This window comes from Moschus berezovskii, chromosome 16 (genome assembly GCF_049115385.1).
Source record: "Moschus berezovskii isolate FMDL1 chromosome 16, NW_MosBer_1.0, whole genome shotgun sequence".
Taxonomy (NCBI): Eukaryota; Metazoa; Chordata; class Mammalia; order Artiodactyla; family Moschidae; genus Moschus; species Moschus berezovskii.
The window spans coordinates 30,486,278-30,508,770 of record NC_142475.1 but is presented as its reverse complement, the minus strand read 5'-3'; the positions used below and the strand labels follow the sequence as shown (position 1 = coordinate 30,508,770).

Below are 22,493 nucleotides of genomic sequence, written 5' to 3'. Positions count from 1 at the left end.
TCCTCCAATACTGTCCAAAGTTTGCTCAAACTCATGTTCAGTGACTCAGTGATGCTATTTAATAATCTTATCCTCGGCTGCCCTCTTCTCCTTTTGCCTTCAATTTTTCCCAGCATCAGGATCTTTTCCATTGAGTTGGCTCTTCGTATCAGGTGGCCAAAGTATTGGAGCTTCAATTTCAGCATCAGTCCTTTCAATGAATATTCAGAGTTGATTTCCTTTAGGATGGACTGGTTTGATTTCCTCACAATACAAGGGACTCTTAAGAGTCTTCTCCAGCACCACAATTCAAAAGCATCAATTCTTTGGTGCTCAGCATTCTTTATGGCTCAACTCTCACATCTGTACATAACTACTAGAAAAAGCATAGGTTTGACAATATGGACTTTTCTCTGTAACGTGATGTCTCTGCTTTTTATATTCTGTTTTTCAGCAGTGATTTCCACCATTCTGTCTTCCAGGTAACTTACCAGCTTTTCCTACTCAGTTATTCTACTGTTGAATCCTTCTAGTATATTGTTAATCTCTGTTTGTTTGTTCTTTAGTTCTTCTCAGTTCAGTTCAGTTCAGTGGCTCAGTAGTGTCTGACTCTTTGCTGTCCTATGGACTATAGCATACCAGGTTTGCCTGTTCATCACCAACTTCCCATAACTTACTCAAACTCATGTCTAACGAGTCAGTCATGCCATCCAACCATCTAATGATGCCAAAGTCCATCAGTAGTTCTCCTTGGTCTTTGCTAATCATTTCTTGCATCTTCTCCATTCTTTTCCGAAATCCTGGACCATCTTTGTCATTATTCTGCATTCTTTTTTCTGGAAGGTTTCCTATCTTCCCTTCATTTCATTGTCTTTCTGGAAATTTATCTTATTCCTTCATCTGGGACATAATACTATTCTTTTCATTTTAGTTAACTTTCTGTGATTGTGATATTCATTTTGGAGGCTGCTGTCTCTGCTTTTTAATATGTTATCCTATCTAGGTTTGTCTTAGCTTTCCTTCTAGGGACCAAGTGTATATTAATTTCATGGCTGCAGTCACCATCCACAGTGATTTTGGAGTCCAAGGAAATAAGTTCTGTCACTGCTTCCACTTTCTCCCCTTCTATTTGCCAGGAAGTGATGGGAAAGGATGCCATGATCTTAGTTTTTTTAATGTTGTGTTTAAGCCAGCTTTTTCACTCTTCTCTTTCACCCTCATTTTTACTTCCTCTTCACTTTCTGCTATTAGAATGGTATCATTGTTTCTGTCCTTTATTGTGCCCATTCTTGCATGAAATGTTCCCTTAATGCCTCCAATTTTCTATAAAAGATATCTAGTCTTTCTCATCTGTTGTTTTCCTCTATTTCTTTACATTGTTCATTTAAAAAAGGTTTCTTATCTCTCCTTCTATTCTCTGAATCTCTGCATTTAGTTGGATATATCTTTCCCTTTCTCCCTTGCATTCTTCTTGTTTTCTTAACTCAGTTATTTCTAAAGCCTCCTCAGACAACCACTTTGCCTTCTTGCATTTCTTTTTCTTTTGGATATTTTTGGTTACTGCCTCCTGTATAAGGTTACAAACCTCCACCCATAGTTCTTCGGCCACTTTGTCTACCAGATCTAATCCCTTGAATCTATTCATCACCTCCACTGTATAATCCTAAGGGATTTGATTTAGGTGGTTTAGTGGTTTTTTTCTACTTCCTTCAATTTAAACCTGAATTTTGCAATAGGGAGCTCATGATCTGAGAAACAGTCATTTTAGGTCTTGTTCCTGCTGACTCTATAGAGTTTCTCCTTCTTCAGTTACAAAATACATAATCAATCTGATTTCAGTTTTGACCGTCTGGTGACATCCATGTGTAGACTCATCTCTTCGGTTGTTGGAAATGAGTCTTTTCTATGACCAGTGTGTTCTGTTAACAAAACTCTGTTAGCCTTTGCCATGCTTCATTTTTTACTCTAAGACCAAACTTGCCTGTTATTCTGGTATCTCTTGCCTTCCTACTTTTGCATTCCAATCAGAAATTCTCTGATCCTTCTTCTATTTTATAATCAGGTTTTTTTATTGTTGAGTTTTATGAATTCTTTATAATTTGGATCAGTTCAGACCAGTCGCTCAGTCGTGTCTGACTCATTGTGACCCCACGAACCGCAGCACACCGGACCTCCCTGTCCATCACAAACTCCCGGAGTCCACCCAAACCCATGTCCATTGAGTCAGTGATGCCATTCAACCATCTTATCCTCTGTCATCCCCTTCTCCTCCTACCCTCAATCATTCCCAGCATCAAGGTCTTTTCCGATGAGTCAGCTTTTCCCATCAGGTGGCCAAAGTATTGGAGTTTCAGCTTTAACATCAATCCTTCCAATGAACACCCAGGACTGATCTCCTTTAGGATGGACTGGTTGGATTTCCTTGCAGTCCAAGAGACTCTCAAGAGTCTTCTCCAACACTACAGTTCAAAAGCATCAATTCTTTGGCACTCAGCTTTCTTTATAGTCCAACTCTCACATCCATACATGACCACTGGAAAAGCCATAGCCTTGACTAGATGGACCTTTGTTGGCAAAGTAATGTCTTTGCTTTTTATATGCTGTCTGGGTTGGTCATAACTTTCCTTTCAAGGAGTAAGCGTCTTTTAATTTCATGGCTGCAGTCACCATCTGCAGTAACTTTGAACCCCAGGAAAATAAAGTCAGCCACTGTTTCCACTATTTCCCCATCTATTTCTCATGAAATGATGGGACCGGATGCCATTATATTAGTTTTCTGAAAGTTGAGCTTTAAGCCAACTTTTTCACTCTCCTACTTTACTTTCATGAAGAGACACTTTAGTTCTTCACTTTCTGCCATAAGGGTGATGTCATCTGCATATCTGAGTTTACTGATATTTCTCCCAGCAATCTTGATTCCAGCTTGTGTTTTCTCCAGGCCAGCATTTCTCATGATGTATTCTGCATACAAGTTAAATAAATAGGGTGACAATATACAGCCTTGACATACTCCTTTTCCTATCTGGAACCTGTTGTTCCATGTCCAGTTCTAACTGTTGCTTCCTGACCTGCATACAGATTTCTCAGGAGTCAGGTCAGGTGGTCTGGTATTCCCATCTCTTTCAGAATTTTCCACAGTTTATTGTGATCCACACAGTCAAAAGCTTTGGCATAGTCAATAAGCAGAAATAGATGTGTTTCTGGAACTTTCTTGCTTTTTTGATGCTCTAGCAGATTTGACGATTTTATCTCTGGTTCCTCTGCCTTTTCTAAAACCAACTTGAACATCTGGAAGTTCACAGTTCACGTATTGCTGAAGCCTGCCTTGGAGAATTTTAAGCATTACTTTACTAGTGTGTGAGATGAGTGCAATTGTGTCATAGTTTGAGTATTTTTTGGCATTGCCTTTCTTTGGAATGAAAACTGACCTTTTCCAGTCCTGTGGCCACTGCTGAGTTTTCCAAATTTGCTGGCATATTGAGTGCAGCACTTTCACAGCATCATCTTTCAGGATTTGAAATAACTCAACTTGTATTCCATCACCTCCACTAGCTTTGTTCGTAGTGATATTTTAGATAGTAAGCTCTTATTTAATGAAGGGTATGCAAATATCTTCTCCCATTCCATTAGGTGGTGTTTTCATTTTGTTAGTCGTTTCCTTTGCTGTTCAGAAGCTTTTTATTTTGATGTAGTCCCATTTGTTTATTTTTGCCTTCGTTTCTCTGTTCTTGGAGACATATCCAGATAAATATTGCTAAGAATGATAACAAACTGCCTACTGTCCATGCTTTTTTCTTGTCCTTTTATAGTTTTGACTCTTATATTCAAGTCTGTGATCTACTTTGAGTTGATGATTATATATGGCATAAAATAGTGGTCTAATTTTATTATTTTTCATTTGGCTGTCCGTTTTCACAGTGCCTTTCACTGAATATTATCCTTTGTCAATTGTATATTCTTTGCTCATTTGTCATAAATTAATTTTCTGTATATTTGTAGGTCTATCTGGGCTCTCAATTTTATTCTGTTGAGCTCTAGCTATGTGTTTCTGCCAATATTATGCTATTTTAATTATTATAGCTTTGTAACATAATTTGAAATCAGTGTGCTATCTTTAGTTTTAGGACTTTTTATTCTGTTTCTGGAAAAATGTTGAAATTTTTATAGGGATTGTGTTGAATCTGTAGATTGCTCTAGGTAGCTTTTTTTTTTTTTTTAACAATGTTGATTCTTCCAACATTTTATCAGTGTTAATCCATGTATGGATGTGAGAGTTGGACTGTGAAGAAGGCTGATCGCCGAAGAATTGATGCTTTTGAACTGTGGTGTTGGAGAAGACTCTTGAGAGTCCCTTATACTGCAAGGAGATCCAACCAGTCCATTCTAAAGGAGATCAATCCTGGGTGTTCATTGGAAGGACTGATGCTAAAGCTGAAACTGCAATACTTTGGCCACCTCATGCGACGAGTTGACTCACTGGAAAAGACTCTGATGCTGGGAAAGGTTGGGGGCGGGAGGAGAAGGGGACGACGGAGAATGAGATGGCTGGATGGCATCACCGACTCTGTGGACATGAGTTTGAGTGAACTCCGGGAGTTGGTGATGGACAGGGAGGCCTGGCGTGCTGTGATTCATGGGGTCGCGGAGAGTCGGACACGACTGAGCGACTGAACTGAACTGAACTGAATCCATAATAATGGAATATTTTTCCTTTTCTGTCTGTCTTCTAGGCTTTTATTACATTGAAGTACTCTCTTCTAGACCTATTTTGTAGAGAGATTTTTGTCATAAATGTGTGTTTAATCTTGTCAAATGCTTTTCCTATATCTATTGAGTTGAACATATGATATTTATATTTCATTTTTAAATATGATGTGTATGTCTATATACACACATCTGTGTGTATATATATATACACATCTCAACATATCTATCTCACATTGATTTGCAGATGTTGACCCATCCATTCATTCCAGGAATAAATCCCGCTTGATCTTGACTTACGATATTTTAAATGCATTGTTGTATTAAGTTTAATATTTATTGAGAATATTTACATATATATTCATCAGAGAGGTTGATCTGTAATTTTCTTTTGTGTGTGTATACTCGTCTCGTTTAGGTATCAGGCTAATATTAGTTTCATAAAATGAGTTAGGAAACATTCTTCTTGTATAATTTTTTTGAAGAGTTTGGGAAGAATTAGCATTCAGTATTCTTTGACTATTTGGTATAATTTACCCGTAAAGCCATTTGGGGTCTGGAATTTTGTTTTTTGTGAGATTTTTGATTACTAATTACCTTACCAGTTTTCAAGCTGTTCAGTTTTTTTTTTTTATTTCTTTATGATTTAATCTTGGGATATTGTATGATTCTAAGAATATATCCATTTCTTCTTGGTTATGTAGTTTGTTGGTGTATAGCTGTTCATAGTATTCTTTTAAAATCCTTTGTGTTTTTGTGATTCTGTGATATATTTTGTTATTTCTTCACTTTCATTTTGGATTTTGTTTATTTGAGCCTTCTTTCTTTGTTTCTTTCTTTCTTTCATGACTCTAGCTAAAGCTTTATCTTTTCAAATTCAGCTCTTAATTTCATCGATCATTTCTACTATGTTTTTAAATTTCATTTCATTTATTTCTGTTCCAATCTATGTTATTTTCCTCCTTCTAGGACTTTGTTCTTTTTTTCCTAGTTCTTTTAGGTGAAAAGTTAGATTGTATATTTGAAAATTTTTCTTGTTTCTTGAGATAGATCTGCTTGGATGTAAACTTTCCTCTTGGTACAACATTTGATGCATCTGATAGATTTTGTTATATTTTATTTTCTTTTCCATTGTCTCCAGGCATTTAAAAAATAATTTGAATATAATTGGTTTGTATATGTTGGTACTCCTATGCTGGGGGCATGCCTATTAATAATTAATGTGTCTTCTTGATGAATTGTACCTTTTATCATTATACTGTGTCCATCTCTATTTCTTGTTATCATTTTTGGCTTGAATTCTCTTTTGTCTGATATGAGTATGGTTGGCTGCCATTGCTTAGAGTGTTGTCTTCCATCCCTTCCCTTTATGTCTATGCTCATCTTTAGAGAGGAGTTGAGTTTCCTGGAGAGTAAACTCCAGGGTGTTTCCTCTATTTGGGTGTTGTTTTGTATTCTATGTACTTTGTGTTATGATTGGTGAATTCAGCCCATTTAAGTTTAGGGTGATTATTGACAAATAAGGGCTTAGTATTTCCATATTTTTTTTTTCCAACTGCTCTGTATCTTTTTTTTTTTTTCCTATTATTTCTGTCTGTCATTTTATTTTGGTGATTTTCTATATTTTTCTCAGTTTCCTTTTCCTTTCTTTTTTGGATCTCTGCTCTAGATTTATTTTTATGGTTACCATGAAGTTTATGTAAAACATCTAATAAATAAAATATTCTTTTTATTGACATATAGTTGATTTGCAGTGTTTCAGATATAAAGCAAAGTAATTCAGTTATATCTATCTATTCTTTTCTACTATAGGTTATTGTAAGAGTGAATATAGTTTCCTGTGCTATAGAGTAGGTCCTTGATTATCTATTTATATAGTGATATATGTCTGTTAATCACTATTTCCCAATTTAATCTTCCTCACTTCCCCTTTCATAATGACAAGTTTGTTTTCTGTGTCTGTGAGTCTAGTTCTTTACATTAAGTTTCTTTACATTATTTTTTTTTAAATTCCACATATAAGTGATATCATATATTTGTCTTTGTCTGTCTGACTTATTTCACTTAGTATAATAATCTCTAGGCCCATTGATATTGCTACAAATGACATTATTTCATTCTTTTCAATGGCTGAATAGCATTCCATTATATATGTAATATTATATTTCATATGTATGTGTATGTATATATGTGAATTTGTATGTATGTATGCTGTATGCAATGTTTGCTTTATGCATTCATCTGTTGATGGACATTAGGTTTGGTTCCATTTCTTGGCATTGGTAAATAGTGCTGCTGTCAACACTGGGGTACATATGTCTTTTTGAATTAGAGTTTTAATCTTTTCTGGGTTTATGCCCAGGAGTGGGATTATTGGATTATATGACAGTTCTTTTTTAAGTATTTTATGGAACATCCAGACTGTTCTTCACAGTGGCTACACCAATTACATTCCCATTTACCTTGTGTGAGGGATCTCTTTTCTCACATCTTCTCCAGAATTTATTAATTTTGTACTTTTTGATGATGGCCATTCCAACAGGTGTGAGAAATTTAGTTTTCATTTGCCATCTGTATGCCTTCTTTGGAGAAATGTTTATTTAGGTTTTCTGTGCATTTTTTAAAAATATTGAGTTGTATTAGCTGTTTGTATATTTTAGAAATTAACTGCTTGTTGGTTGCATTGTTTGCAAATATTCTCTCACAGTTTGTAAGATGTCTTTTCATTTTGCTTATAGTTTCCTTTGCTGTATAAAGGCTTTTAAGTTTAATTAACAATATATCTGATTTATTTTTGCTTTTGTTTTCTTTACCTTATGAAACAGATGCAAAAAAAATGTTGTTGTACTTTGTATCAAAGATTGTTTTGCCTATGTTTTTGGTAGGATTTTTATAGTATCCAGTCTTACATTTAGATCTTTAATGCATTTTAAATTTATTTTTATATATGATGCTATGTTCTAATCTCATTCATTTTTGCATAACTGTTCAGTTTTTGCATAACTACCTATTGAAGAGTCAGTCTTTTCTCTGTCATATATTCTTGCTTCCTTTGTCATAGGTTAATTGATTATAATTGTGGGCATGTTTCAGGGCCCTTTTCCATTCATCTTTATGTCAGTTTTTGTGCAGGTGCTATACTGTTTTGATGACTGCAGCTTTGCAATATAGTCTGATTATCAGGGAGCATGAATCTGACAGTTCTGTTCTTTCTTGAGATTGTTTTGGCTATTGAGGGTCTTTTATGTTTCCATACAGATTAAACAATTATTGTTCCAGTTCTGTGAAACACACCATTGGTAATTTGATAGATACTGCATTGAATCTGTGGTTTGCCTTGGGTAATGTGATAATTTTAATAATATCGAGTCTTCCAGTCCGAGAACATGGTATATCTTTTCATTTGTTTATGTTATCTTCAATTTCTTTAATCAACATCTTATAGTTTTTGCAGTACAGCTCTTTTGTGTCCTTAGGTAGGTTTATTTGTAGGTATTTTCTTCTTTTATTAATTAATTTTTTTTAGTGGAGGTAATTGCTTTCTACTGTTGTGTTATCCCCTGCTGTACAACAAAGTGAATCAGCTACATATATACATATATCCCATCCTCTTGATGGTCCCTCCAATTCCCCATCATAGCACTCCTCTAGGTCATCACAGAGAACTGAGCTGAGTTCCCTGTGCTATACAGCAGCTTCCCACTAGCTATCTCTTTTACACATGGTAGTGAATATATGTCAATTCTAGTGTCTCAATTCTTCCCACCCTCTCCTTCCCCCTGGGGCCATAAGTCTTCTCTATGTCTGCATCTCTATTCCTGCCCTGAAAATATATTCACCAGTACCATTTTTCTAGATTCCATATCTATATATGTTAATATATAATATTTGTTTTTCTTTTTCTTACTTATTTCACTTTGAGGAACAGACTCTGTTTATCTACCTCACTACAAAGGACCCAATTTCATTCCTTTTTATGATTGAGTAATATTCCTTTGTATATATGTACCACTTCTTCTTTATCCATTCATCTGTTGATAGACATTTAGGTTGATTACAAGTTCAGGCTATTGTGAATAGTGTTGCAGTGAACATACATTATGGTACATGTGCTTTTTTAAATAATGGTTTTCTCAGGTTTTATGCCCAGTAGTGAGATTGCTGGGTCATATGGTAGCTCTATTTTTAGTTTTTTAAGGAACCTCTATACTGGAAAAGACTCTGACGCTGGGAGGGATTGGGGGCAGGAGGAGAAGGGGACGACAGAGAATGAGATGGCTGGATGGCATCACCAACTCTATGGACATGAGTTTGAGTGAACTCCAGGAGTTGGTGATGGACAGGGAGGCCTGGCGTGCTGTGATTCATGGGGTTGCAAAGAGTCGGACACGACTGAGCGACTGAACTGAACTGAACTGAACTGAATACAGTTCTGCATATTGGTTTTATCAATTTACATTCCCACCAACAGTGCAATAATGTTCACTTTTCTCCACACCCTCTCTAGCACTTAGTGTTTGCAGATTTTTTTAATGCTGTCCATTCTGACCAGTGGGAGGTGATACCTCATTGTGATTTTGATTTGCATTCCTCTGATAGTTAATGATGTTGAGCATCTTTTCATTTGCCTGTTGGCTCCCTGTATTGTTGTCTTTGGAGAAATGTCTGTTTAGGTCCTCTGCACATTTTTTTATTACATTTTTTTTCCTTTTTGAATATTGAACTGCATGAGCTGCTTCTGTATTTTGAAGATTAATCCTTTATCAGTTGTGTTGTCTCCAAATACTTTCTCCCATTTTGAGGGTTGTTGTTTCATCTTGTCTATGGTTTCCTTTGCTTTGTTACAGTTTTTGAGTTTAAGTCCCATTTATTTATTTTTGTGTTTATTTTCATTACTCTAGGAGGTGGATCAAAAAGGATCTGCGATTTAGGTCACAGAGTGTTCTGACTATATTTTCCCTAAGAGTTTTATAGTGTCTGGCCTTATTTTTAGGTCTTTAAACCATTTTGAGTTTGTTTTTGTGTATGGCATTAGAAAGTGTTCTGATTTCATTCTTTTACATGTAGCTGTCCAGTTTTCACATTACCACTTATTGAACAAGCTGTCTTTTCTCCATTTTATATTCTTTCCCCCTTTGTTAAAGATTAGTTGACCATAGATGCATGGGTTTATCTCCGGAACTTCTATCCTGTTCCATAGATCTGTATTTCTGTTTTTCTGCCAGTACTACGCTGTCTTGATTACTGTATTCTGACGTCAGGAAGCCTTGATGCAGTGGTAAATGGCATTCTTTTCTTAATTTCTCTTTCTGCTATTTTGTTGTTAGTGTGTAGAAATACAACAGACTTCTTTATATTAATTTTGTGTCCTGAACTTTACCTGATTCATTGATAAGGTCTAGTAATTTTCTGGTAGTATCTTTAGGATTTTCTGTGTACAATTTAATTTGCAAACAGTGACAATTTTACTTCTTGTTTTCCAATTTGGTTTCCTTCTTATTTCTTTTTCTTTGATTGCTGTCACTACAGCATCCAAACTATGTGGAATAAAGTTGGTGTAAGTGATAATTCTTGTTTTGTTCCTGATCTTAGAGGCAATGTGTTCAAATTTTTACTACTACGTATGATGTTAGCTGTGGGTTTGTTGTATATGGCCTTTATTATGTTGAGGTTTGTTCTCTCTATGCTTACTCTTTGGATAGTTCTTATCATAAATGGATGTTTAATTTTACAGAAGCTTTTCTACATCTATTGAGATGATCATATGACTTTTATTCTTCTATTGTTTAACGTGATGTGTCAACTGATTTATAGATATTGAAAAATCCTTGCAACGCTGGGATAAATCTCACTGGGTCATGGAATATGATCCTTTTGACGTATTGTTAGATTTGGTTAGCTAGTATTTTGTTGAGGATTCTTGCACCCATATTCATCAGTTATATTGCCTTATAATTGTAATATTCTCTGGAGAGATTACATGCTGGGACATAAGCAAGCCTTGATACGTTTAAGAAAACAGAAATTGTATTAAGCATCTTTTGTGACTGTAACACTATGAGATTAGAAATGAACTGCAAGGAAAAAGCTTTTAAAAAAGCCACAAAAGCATGGAGGCCAGAAAACATTCTACTAAACAACCATTAGATCACTGAAGAAATGACAAGGAAATAAAAAATACTTAGAGACAAATGAAAATGAAAACCTGATGATCCAAAACCTATGGATACAGCAAAAGCAGTTCTTGCTTACCCCAGGAAACCAGAAAAACTTCAAATAAATGGCCTAATGTTATACCTAAAGCAACTAGAGAAAGAAAAACAAAACTCAAGATTAGTAGAAAGAAATAAATCATAAAGATTAGAGCAGAAATAGATGAAATAGAGTCTAAAAACGAAATAGTAGAAAAGATCAACATAACTGAAAGTTGGTTCTTTGAAAAGAGCACAAAATTGAGAAACCTATAGCCAGACTCATCAAGAAAAAAAGGGAGAGGACCCAAATAAACAAAATCGGAAATGAAAAAAGAGAGGTAAGAACTGACATAACAGAAGTTGCATTAGACTATTATAAGCAACTTTATGCCAATAATGTGCCTATATGCAAAATGCTGGGCTATGTGAATCACAGGCTGGAATCAAGGTTTCCAGGAGAAATAACTACAATCTCAGATATGCAGATGATACCACTCTAATGGCAGAGAGAAAAGAGGAACTAAAATCTCTTGATGAGAGTGAAAGAGGAAAGTGAAAAAGCTGGCTTAAAACTCAACGTTCAGAAAATGAAGACAGTGGAATCCGGTCTCATCTCTTCATGGCAAATGATGAGGAAAATTTGGAAACAATAGTAGATTTTATTTTCCTGGGCTCCAAAATCACTGAAGATGGTGACTGCAGCCATGAAATATAAATATAAGTATAATTTGCTCCTTGGAAGAAAAACTGTGACATAGACAGCATATTAAAAAGCAGAGACGTTACTTTGCTGACAGAGATCCATTTAGTCAAAGTTATGGTTTTTCCAGTACTCATATACAGATGTGAAAGCTGGACCATAAAGAAGGCTGAACAACATAGAACTGATGCTTTTGAATTGTGGTGCAAGAGAAGACTCTTGGAGGTTGCTTGGATCTCATGGAGATCAAACAGTCAGTCCTAAAGGAAATCAGTCCTGAATATCCTTTGGAAGGACTGATGCTGAAGCTGAAACTCCTATTTTGGCAGCCTGATGTGAAGAATGGACTCACTGGAAAAAATCTTGATGTTGTGAAAGACTGAGGGCAAGAGGAAAAGGAGACAACAGAGGATGAGATGATTGGTTAAAATCACCAGTTACATGGACATGAGTTTGAGTAAACTCTGGGAGATAGTGAAGAATAAGAAAGCCTGGTGTGCTGCAGTACATGGGGTTGCAAAGAGTTGGACATGACTTAGCAACTGAACAACAGCAATAAAATAACAGAAGTCCAGGACCGGATGGCTTCAAAGGCTAATCCTATCAAGTCTGCTGTTATTTCTTTAGGTAAACTCTCTGCTCCTTTTCCCGTCTCCACTTTTATCCTTTCTCCTATTATCCTAGATTTTTTTCATAATAGAGTTGGATATTTCTCAAAACATTTCCTCTCCTTCCCCCACCCACTTTCTCCTCCTCATTCTTCTTTTTCTAGATTCTAATTCTCTCTCTTCTTCTGTCTTTGTTATTTCTATACTTTATTTTCAAGTTCACTAATTCTCTCTTCCATATGATCTGGTCTGTTTCCAATGTTTTTACCTTATATCTTTCATCTCATTTATTGTACTCTTCAGCTCCATAATTTCGGTTCAGTTCCTTTTAGAGTTTCAATCTCTTTGGTAAAGTATTCCCTCTGCTCAGTAATTTTACTCCTTATCTCATTGAACTGCCTTTCTGAGACTTCTTGTAGTTCACTGAGTCTTCATGGCAGTTATTTTGAATTATTCATCAGTTAGAATTTAAATTTGGTTTCTGGAGAATTTTCTTTTTGTGATACTGTGTTACCATGACTTTTCATGGGGCTTTATGAGCTGATCTTATGCCAGATACCTTTCTCCTTTAGGTAAATATTTTATTTTACCTTGATTCTAATGATTTTACAGATTAATAATTAGAGGCCTTTCTTTTGTTTTCCAATAGATTATGGTATAGCAATGTTTTGGAAGCTTCCTGTAATTATAATTGAGAATCAGTACTTGCTACTCTCTACCACCTTTGCTGGACGTGTTACCTGGAATCTTCATTATAGCTGCTTGTGCCTCTGTGGGCATTGGGGCCTTGCTGCTACTAGTGTTGCTATTGTAGCTGGCATCACCACTGGGATGGCAAGAACCTAAACTGTGTCCGGGATCTCCTGAGTCTTAGGTTCTGCTATGGTGGCGAGAAGAGGGAGAGTAGGGAGCTAGCTGTAGTTTTGTTTGTCTCTGCTGTGTCTGGTGTTATTAGATTCATAGTTGAGGTTGCTGTGGATTGGCAGGCCTGCAGTGGTAGGTATCTTCATAGCTGGAGAGACCAGTTGCAGGCTCAGCTGTCACTGCTGCCAGGTTCTGTGGCCATGGGTCCCCCTGTGGCTGGGTGTGCTGGAGTCATGTATGCCTCCTTCCTTGCTACCAGGTTCTCTAGGGTTGTGGGATCAGTTACTATGGTCAAGGGTCCAGGATCTCAGTCACTGTCTCAGCTGTTCCTCTGATTTGCCTTCTGTATGTGTTCTAGTCCACCCACATTTACATGTACAGGTGTGTGGAACTCTCCAGCATCCTGGTGTGTTGGGCCAAGTCATCCTTGTTAAATTAAGGATGTTGTACTGGTTATTGTTTGAATGGAAGAGGCAAAGGGAGCACCTTGTGCCACCATGATGCTGATGGCACCCACTTGTTTTTCTTTCTATGACTGCTAATTAGCTACTACTTGCTTAAGTATTTATAGTGTACTAGGAAACTTATAAGAAGAAGGCAATGGCACCCCACTCCAGTACTCTTGCCTGGAAAATCCCATGGACAGAAGAGCCTGGTAGGTGGCAGTCCATGGGGTCGCTAAGAGTCGGACACAACTAAGAGACTTCACTTTCACTTTTTTACTTTTGTGCATTGGAGAAGGAAATGGCAACCCACTCCAGTGTTCTTGCCTGGAGAATCCCAGGGATGGGGGAGGCTGGTGGGCTGCCATCTATGGGGTCACACAGAGTCGGACACGACTGAAGTGAATTAGCAGCAGCAGCAGGAAACTTATAAGCGTACTCACTTTTAAATTTCACAGTAAGAAACTGAAGCTCTAAAATAAATTATATATATATATATATATTCAAGGGTACTTATTAAATGTCAAGAACCTTGACGAGTTTGAGATTTTACTTGAGTTAGAATTAACAGTTTCTCAGATGGTGACAGAAGACTCAAGACTCTTGGGTAAGAAACAAATCAGTGGATTTTTTATTCCCAAAAGTGTCAGACAGAACTTTAGTGTATGTCCTGGTTCTGCAAGCCCCAGTTCCCATAGTAAAGTCTGAGGCATCTGCATATTTTTGGTAGTATATATTGTTATAGGAAAGGAATCATGAGATTAGGGACATTAAATCCTTTATAATAGACTTACCTGCCCATACTCTTCAGAGAGATCCTATCTTTCTCCCAAGATTTTAAAGAAACTTACCTTTCATCTGATAAAAAATGCTTTTTCTGTCCTCCAAGGCTACTTGTTATACAGATATCTTTGAAAAGATAGTTTGGTACAAAGAGAAAAAGGACAGTTGGTAACTCTGCTCACAAGATGTTTAGAAACATTAGAGTCTGATGAAGAAATTTTTCCTGATTTGGTGTGTGGTGTATATGCCAGATTTGAACCCATTCTGTCAGGTTCCACAGCTTTAGCTTGCTACCCCTTTGATACTTCACCAAAGTCATTTGCATCACTCTTCAAGAATGTTTAATTATATGAGAGTAAATGGAGTTTTATAGTGAATCAGTCAAAAAAATGTTTAGTCACTTTTCCAATGCATCAGTTCAGTTCAGTTCAGTCGCTCAGTCGTGTCTGACTCTTTGTAACCCCATGAATCACAGCATGCCAGGCCTCCCTGTCCATCACCAACTCCCTGAGTTCACTCTAACTCATGTCCATCAAGGCGGTGATGCATCCAGCCATCTCATTCTCTGTCATCCCCTTCTCCTCCTGCCCCCAATCCCTCCCAGCATCAGAGTCTTTTCCAGTGAGTCAACTCTCGCATGAGGTGGCCAAAGTATTGGAGTTTCAGCTTTAGCATCAGTCCTTCCAAGGAACACCCAGGATTGATCTCCTTTAGAATGGACTGGTTGGATCTCCTTGCAGTCCAAGGGACTCTCAAGAGTCTTCTCCAGCACCATAGTTCAAAAGCATCAATTCTTTGGCGTTCAGCTTTCTTCACAGTGCAACTCTCACATCCATACATGACCACTGGAAAAACCATAAATAAAAAGAATTTATTAAGGTATTTAAAACCAAGAAGCATTTTAAGAGGTTTCAATGGAGCTTTCCCAAGACTGTCTTGGAGTTAATCTCTGTTGTGGGGCTCTTTCTTTTCCTTCTTCATTTAGCTAAAAACCTATGGGGTCAGGAAGATTTGAATCAAAATACTGATTCTGTCGCTTACTCACTAAGGCCTTTGAGCAAAAATTACATTAATTGGGAAATTGTTTCTTTAGCTAAAATAGAATAAACAGATAGACAAGCTCAGTCACTCAATTGTGTCTGACTCTTTGCAGCCCCATGGACTGTCACCCACCAGGCTCCTCTGTCTATGGGATTTTCAAGACAAGAATACTAGAGTGGGTTGCCATTTCCTTCTCCAAGGGATCTATCTACCTGACCCAGGGATTGAATCATGTCTCCTCTCCTGCTCTGGCAGGCAGATTCTTTACCACTGAGTCACTTGGAAGCCTCACTTGATGGCATCCTGATTCTTTATAACTGCATGGAGCTGATAACATTGTGATGATCTATTTATTGCTTTCTGTGGAGTTTATATATTCTTTGTTGAAACCCTTACCTTTAGAGAGTTATTTTGGTGATCCCTAACCATAATAGTTTAATTAACAAAAATGAATGCCACATCAGCCTAGAGGGTATGTTACAAGGGTTTTCATGTTTGTTCACAAGCATGATGAATTTTTTCAACACCCATCTGCTAGTATATGTAAAGGCAATTAACTACTTAATGCTGTGTTAAATAATATTCTATAAAAAGATAAATAAAATTCCTGTACTCTAAGTCTGGAATGAAAATACCTGGCATGCATATCTGTTCTGTACTTCCTCCTTTTGACAGACATTCCATGTAATTTATTCTCACTGAGTTTTAATGTGACCTCAAAGCCCTTCTCAATTCAGTGCTCCCCACACTTCTTGCAAATTAAGAGTACTTGGAAGACAAGGTGAAATGGTCTTGCTACTCCTAGATTGACCATTCTAAAATTCATAATGAGATTCTGTATTCAGAATGACATTTTGGTATACACAGTCTGGGGCAAACTAATAAAAGTACCTGTGAATGTGACACATAAATTAAGTGTAACTTTGTGTTTTCCTTCCACATTTGCCATTACTATCTTGACAACATTATCGGGATACAAATTCTTTCACTAGCCCTATCATTTCACATAATAGGATCTGGTTTCTACATGTGAACCACTATATTTTATAGTAATGAGGAAAACATTTTCTCCATGCCTTTTATTTTATTTATTTTTTTTAGGTAATTAATTTATTTTTTATTGGAGGCAAATTATTTTACAATATTATATTGGTTGGTTTTGCCATACATTGATATGAATTTGCCCCGGGTTTACGTAAGTTCCCCCTCCTGAACCCCCCTCCCACCTCCCTCCTCCCTTTATCCTCCCTCTGGGTCATCCCCGCATGCCAGCCCCGAGCATCCTATAACATGCATTGACCCTGAACTAGTGATTCGTTTCGCATATGACAATGCCATTCTCCCAAATCATCCCACCCTCACCCTCTCCCATAGAGTCCCAAAGACTGTTCTATACATCTGTGTCTCTTTTGCTGTCTCGTATACAGGGTTATCATTTGCATCTTTCTAAATTCCATATATATGTGTTAGTATACTGTATTGGTGTTTTTCTTTCTGGCTTACTTCACTCTGTATAATAGGCTCCAATTTCATCCACCTCATTAGAACTGATTCAAATGTATTCTTTTTAATGGCTGAATAATACTCCATTGTGTATATGTACCAAAGCTTTCTTATCCATTCGTCTGCAGATGGACATCTAGGTTGCTTCCATGTCCTGGCTATTATAAACAGTGCTGCAATGAACATTGGAGTACGCATGTCTCTTTCAATTCTGGTTTCCTCGGTGTGTATGCCCAGGAGTGCGATTGCTGGATCATATGGCAGTTCTATTTCCAATATTTTGAGGAATCTCCACACTGTTCTCCATAGTGGCTGTACTAGTTTGCATTCCCACCAACAGTGTAAGAGGGTTCCTTTCTCTCCACATCCTCTCCAGCATTTATTGCATGTAGACTTTTGGATAGCAGCCATTCTGACTGGTGTGAAATGGTATCTCATTGTGGTTTTGATTTGCATCTCTCTGATTATGAGGGATGTTGAGCATTTTTTCATGTGTTTGTTAGCCATCTTTATGTCTTCTTTGGAGAAATGTCTGTTTAGTTCTTTGGCCCATTTTTTGATTGGGTCATTTATTTTTCTGGAATTGAGCTGCAGGAGCTGCTTGTGTAATTTGGAGATTAATCCTTTATCAGTTGCTTCATTTGCTATTATTTTCTCCCATTCTGAAGGCTGTCTTTTCACCTTACTTATAGTTTCCTTTGCTGTGCAGAAGCTTTTGATTTTAATTAGGTCCCATTTGTTTATTTTTGCTTTTTAATAAACAAACAAGAGAACCATAAGTCATTTGGTAATAGGGTTTATTTTATCACTTCAAAGACCGCCAAAAGCCTAGTGATGTCAAACAACAGGGAAAAAAATTACAAGTCACTTACTGTTTCTTCATCTCTCCCAGGAAAATGTAGGCTGTTCAGTCAACAATCAGGCCAACATTTAAGCCCATTTTCATGTACTCTAACCTTGTTCTGAAAGCTTTGTTTGTGTGGTTAAAAGTATGAAAATATCCTGATTAAATTGTGTCTAGCATTATGGAGCAAAGGATATGAGACTTGACTTTAAGGGTTTAAGATCTGTGAGCTGATTTGCCTTCTTGCCCCATGTTACTGGAGTATTGTTTCTTTTGTCAAAAATTGAATATTTCAATTTATCTCAGGAGATTGTAAATGTTAGAGAGATTGGATTAAGTGAGATAATATTTTAAAAATATGTATATAATTCCTAGCACATAGAAGGTACTCAAAAGTTAAAAATTGTTTCAAGAACATGAAAAAGTAATTTAAAAATAATATAGAACTTATGGCTATCATTTGTGTTATATATGTATTTAGAATATTTAAAAATATCTATCACAAATTAAACATATGCCTATAGCTCTGATAGTTTTGTTTTAGTTTTTTATAAATAAGAAAGTACAAAAGTCTTCACAAAGTGGACCCTGGAGTAATAAAAGCTTCAGTTTGCTTTATTTATTTTACATTTTAATTAATTCATTATGCACTTTGTCTATACTGCAGTGCACAGGCTTTCTCTAGTTGTGGCAAGCAGCGGCTACTCTCTTCACTGCAGTGAGCAGGTTTCTCCTTGCAGTGGCTTGTCTTGTTGTGGAGTGTGGCCTCTAGAGCGTGTAGGTTCATAGTTGTGGCAGATGGTCTTAGTCGACTTTTGGCATATGGAATCTTTCTGGACCAAGGATCAAACTTGTGTCCCCTGCCTTGGCAGGAAGATTGTTAACCACTGGACTACTAGGAAAGACTTGGTTTGCTTTACATCTCTGGCACTGAGAAGATGTAAAATCTTTACGTGGATATTTAGTGTTTTAGATTTCAGTTTTATCTCCTGTGTAATAGAGGAATCCTTATTATTTGATATTTTATTTGATATAGAAAATATAAACTATTTTGTATTATATGTAAAATACAAAATACATAATATTCAGTGAGTAGTACTCTTGCCTATAAAATCCCATGGATGGAGGAGCCTGGTAGGCTGCAGTCCGTGGGGTCGCTATGGGTCGGACACAACTGAGCGACTTCACTTTCACTTTTCACTTTCACACATTGGAGAAGGAAATGGCAACCCGCTACAGTGTTCTTGCCTGGAGAATCCCAGGGACGGGGGAGCCAGGTGGGCTTCTGTCTATGGGGTCCCACAGAGTCGGACATGACTGAAGTGACTTAGCAGCAGCAGCAGTGATTACTACCTTACTTCTATTATCATCATCAAAACGTGTATGGACACTTCTAGGGAATGAATGTATCTCAGCTCTAGGACAAGGCAAGCACAGTATTTAATTTTTCTCAGAGTTGTAGTAGTTAAGGGGAACTTTAAACCCCACAATAGCCTAACATATTCAGTTGGGATCATCAAGTAACAAGCATTAGTGGTGAAATATGTTTCCCATGGATAATAACATTTCTGAGTCATTCATTTCTGGAAGTTTTCACATTTGAAATATATTCAGTAATTAAAATGATGTTTATTAAGCAGACACTGTGCATGTGCCATGTAGCTAAGTGCTACGATAATTGAAACAGCCCCAGGTCATTAAACCCATAGTTTATTGAATATGAGACCTTTTATTTGGAAGATGATCTATTAGGTGACCTGGGTTATTGCCCAGATATACGTACTTTAGTCCCATCCAAAAAGATAGAATGGCAATCTTGTGTAAGAAATAGGTGCTGGCCTTCTGTGTATTTCTGATGCTTAGAGAATAAAATCAGGGATTTCTATTCTTACTGTATCTATCTGCTGCTGCAGCTAGCAGTTTATATATTCTTTAACATTCAACTCATATATTATTTTCCCCACTTGGTATGAGTTATATCTTCCTCCATTCAGGAAGCTATTTACTTTTTTCTCACCTCTTCCATCCTGTCTATAATAGCACAAACATTTTTGTTGCCTTGTTCTGTTGTCCAAATTTTTTGTTCCTATATGTCATTCTTGTTTTAAATTAATCCATTTCATTTCACAATAAGAGATGGTCATTAAGTCTGTATTTTTTCATATTATATGTTATGATTATTGTTGTTGTTTTTCACTTAGTCGTGTCTGACTCTTTGTGACCCCATGGACTGCAAAACACCAGGCTTCCCTGTCCTTCACCATTTCCCAGAGCTTGCTCGGATTCATGTCCATTGAGTCCATGATGCCATCCAGCCATCTTGTCTTCTGTCATTCCCTTCTTCTCCTGCCTTCAATCTTTTCCAGCATCAGGATCTTTTCCAGTAAGTCAGCTCTTCGCATTAAGTGGCCAAAGTATTGGAGCTTCAGCCTCAGCATCAGACCCTCTAGTGAATATTCAGGATTGATTTTCTTTTGGATTGACTGGCTTGATCTCCTTGCTGTCCAAGGAACTCTTAAGTGTCTTCTCCAACACTATGGTTCAAAAGCATCGATTCTTTGGCGCTCAGCCTTCTTTATAGTCCAGATCTCATATCCATATGTGACTACTGGGAAAAAAATAACATAACTTTGATCGTACGGATCTTTGTCAGCAAAGCAATGTCTCTGCTTTTTAATATGCTGTCTAGGTTGGTCATAGATTTTCTTCCAAGGAGCAGGTGTCTTATAAGTTCATGGCTGCAGTCACCATTTGAAGTGATTTTGGAGTCCAAGAAAATCGTCTCTCACTGTGTCCATTGTTTCCCCATCTATTTGCCATGAAGTGATGGCACCAGATGCCTTGATCTTCGTTTTTTGAATGTTAAGTTTTAAGACAACTTTTTAACTCTCCTCTTTCACCTTCATCAAGAGACTCTTTAGTTCCTGTTTGCTTTCTGCCATAAGGGTGATGTCATCTGAATATTCGAGATTATTGATATTTCTCCTGGCAATATTGATTCCAGCTTGTGCTTCATCCAGTCCAGTATTTTGCATGATATACTCTTCATATAAGTTAAATAAGTGGGGTGACAATATACAACCTTGAAGTACTCCTTTTCCAATTAGGAAGTAGTCCATTGTTCCATGTCCGGTTCTAACTGTTGCTTCTTGACCTGCATACAGATTACTCAGGAGGAAGGTAAAGGGGTCTGGTATTCTGTTCTGTTTAAGAATTTTCCACAGTTTGTGTTGGTCCACAGAGTCAAAGGCTTTATCATAGTCAGTGAAGCAGAACTAAATATTTTTCCGGAATTGTCTTGCTTTTTCTATGATCCAATGGATGTTGGCAGTTTGATCTCTGGTTCCTCTGCCTTTTCTAAATGCAGCTTGGACATCTGGAAGTTCTCAATTCATGTACTGTTGAAGCCTAGCTTTGAGAATTTTGAGTATTACTTTGCTAGTGTGTGAGGTGAGTGCAATTGTGTGGTAGTTTGAACATTCATTGACATTGCCTTTCTTTGGGATTGGAATGAAGACTGACCTTTTCCAGTACTGTGGCCACTGCTGAGTTTTCCAAATTTGCTGGCATATTGTGTGTAGCACTTTAATAACATCATCTTTTAAGATTTGAAATAGCTCAACTGGAATTCCATCACCTCCACTAGCTTTATTTGTAGTGATGCTTCCTAAGGCCCACTTGACTTCTTACTCCAGGATGTCTGGCTTTAGGTTAGTGATCACACCATCATGGTTATCTGATCATGAAGATCTTTTTTGTATAGTTCTTCTGTGTATTTTTGCCACCTCCTCTTGTATGTATTGAGGCTGAATTTCCAATGCATATATTATGATAACGTATTCTTAATTTCTAAATATTTGCATGTGTGTGTATTTGTTTAGTTTTATTTGCTTATTTTTGTCTGTGCTGTGTCTTGTTGCTATATGGGCTTTTCTCTAGCTGTCAGGAGTGGGGGCTACTTTCTAGTTGCTGTGTGTAGGCATCTCTGTGGTGTCTTCCCTTGTTGCCAAGCACAGGCTCTAGGGTGTGTGAGATTCAGTAGTTGTGGCTCTACAGCTCTAGAGCACAGGCTCAGTAGTTGTGGCACATGGGCTTAGTTGCTCAGCAGCATATGGGATCTTCCTGGATCAGGGATTGAGCCCGTATCTCCTGCATTGACAGACAGATTCTTTACCACTTAGGCACCGGGGAAGTCCCAGGTTGTTTTTTTTTTTTCTTAATGATTTCCACTTTTCTCCTGTACAATTCCTAGAAAAATGCTGACAAGTGTGCGTTTTGAAAATCAAAGACAATATCAGTTTCTTTTTTGAGGCAACTGAATCTTAAATTGTTTATGCTTATTCTGTGCAACTTAAAGCCATATATTTCTATGGAAGCTTTTATTTATTTGGAGTTTTTTTTTGTTTGTTTTGATGTGTAAGAATTTAAAGTATTCTAAATGACAGATTCATATTGCTTGAGGAAGGTTTATATTTTTGAAGACTAACAAAGTAGTTTGATAATGTTACACCCAAAATAAAAACAAAATTTTATAAATATTAAGCAGTACTCCTTTCTAACACTTAACTACATTTCAAATCTTGTAGAAGGAAAGATAAATTACACAGTCTCAATGCTCACGAAGTATTCACATGCATATTTCAAACTGTGACTCAAAGAAAAGATGATGGAACATGCTTGGTCAAAAAATATTAACAGCTTCCAAATTCTCTGTGGTGAAATAGACTGTCCAATGAATGATAAGAACCTTGACAAGCAATCATCTAGCTTCCTAGTAGGATATAAACTCAGTGAACCACACCAGTGACCATCTGGTAGATTTTGTTGCTC

At 36.9% G+C, this 22,493-nt stretch overlaps 1 protein-coding gene across 4 annotated transcripts in view; it reads left to right on the top strand.

Annotated features, from left to right (window-relative positions):
• CSMD3 (CUB and Sushi multiple domains 3) overlaps positions 1-22,493 on the top strand; it is a 1,369,436-nt gene that overhangs the window by 283,865 nt on the left and 1,063,078 nt on the right. The gene's annotated exons all lie outside the window — the stretch shown is intronic.